This window comes from Leopardus geoffroyi, chromosome C3 (genome assembly GCF_018350155.1).
Source record: "Leopardus geoffroyi isolate Oge1 chromosome C3, O.geoffroyi_Oge1_pat1.0, whole genome shotgun sequence".
Lineage (NCBI taxonomy): Eukaryota > Metazoa > Chordata > Mammalia > Carnivora > Felidae > Leopardus > Leopardus geoffroyi.
This window is the reverse complement of record NC_059338.1, coordinates 104961204-104962936: the sequence shown is the minus strand read 5'-3', so window position 1 is coordinate 104962936 and position 1733 is coordinate 104961204.

Below are 1733 nucleotides of genomic sequence, written 5' to 3'. Positions count from 1 at the left end.
CTGCATCTCATGTCAGTTACAAAATGTCTCAACTCACTCTTTTTCTTGTTGACTGCAACCCACTGCCAACACTTCAACCATAGTTAAACTAGTTCAGCAGGAAAAAAGCCAAGGAATGTATCCATTCCAACATTTTCTGCAGTTTGGTAGTATATAGCTCTCTGCTGTAAGGTCTCTTAAATGAGAATTCCAGGTGCCAAACTGGATGAAACAGGACCAAGACCTATATACTTTTCTAGAAATTTCCTTTACTGTATCTAATTTCTCCCTTAGAGCAGGCAGTATCACGCATTTCCCTACCAGTATTTTTTTTTCTGACACCTTTTAGGCCCCATTCCACAGATACACACAGGTAATTCTTGATGTGAGACAGTGGGAACCCCCTATCACCCCTCCCCCCCATCCCACTGCTAGGGATTTGACTGCTGCCTCTAGCAGGGTAGTATAAATGCCTGTCTATCTACTTATAGACCTTCTTTTTAATTCACCCGCTTGTCTAATTATTTTTTTTTAATTTTTTTTAATGTTTATTTTTGAGACAGAGAGTGACAGAACATGAACGGGGGAGGGTCAGAGAGAGAGGGAGACACAGAATCTGAAACAGGCTCCAGGCTCTGAGCAGTCAGCACAGAGCCCAACGCGGGGCTTGAACTCACAGACCACGAGATCATGACCTGAGCCGAAGTCAGACGCTTAACCAACTGAGCCACCCAGGCGCCCCTGCTTGTCTAATTATTTTAAAGCATTCCTGTCATCTCATCTCCTTCTTGCTTGGAGCTTTTCAAAAAATATTTATTTATATATTTTGAGGGTGGGGGGAGGGCCAGAGAGAGAGAGAGACAGAGAGAGAGAAAGAGAGAATTCCAAGAGGCTCTGTGCTGACACGGGGTTCAATTCTATGAACCCTGAGATCATGAGCAGAGCCAAAATCAAAAGTCAGACTCTTCATTGACTGAGCCACCCAGGTGCCCCTTGCCTGTAGCTTTTTAAGGCCCTTAAACGGACCCTTAACTTCTCCTATCTCTTGAAATTAACCACCAGGCTCTCAAACCCAAGATGCCAGTCTTGTTCTGGGAAGTTTTCATGGACTCCTTTCTTTTTCTTTTTTAATGAACTTTGTATTTCAGAACAGTTTTAGGTTCACAGCAAAATTGAGTGGGAGGTACAGAGAGCTCCCATATACCCCAGGTTCCTCACAAACACACAGCCTCCCTCATTATCAGCATCCCACATCAGAGTGGTGCATTTGTTCCAACTGATGAATCTACATTGACACATCATTTTCACCCAGAGTCGATACTTGTTGTTAGGGTTCACTCTTGGAGTTGTATATTCTATGCGTTTTGACTGATGCAAAATGGCATGTGTCCACAATTATAGTATCATACAGAACAGTTTCACTGTTCTAAACATCCTCTATGCTCTGCCTATTCATCCCCCTCTCCCCTCAATCCCTGGAAACCACTGATCTTTTTTATTGTCTCCACAGTTTTGCCTTTTCCTAAGTATCATATAGTAAGACTCATACTATAATACTCAGCTTCTTCCCACTGGCTTCTTTAGTTAGTAAAATGCTTTTTGGGTTTCTTCATGTCTTTTCATGGCTTGATAGCTCATTTCTTTTTAGTGCTGAATAATAAATATTCCATTGTCTAGATGTACCATAGTTTATTTATCCATTCACCTACTGTCTCGGTCAGCTTGTGGTGCTACAACAAAATACCATAGATTGG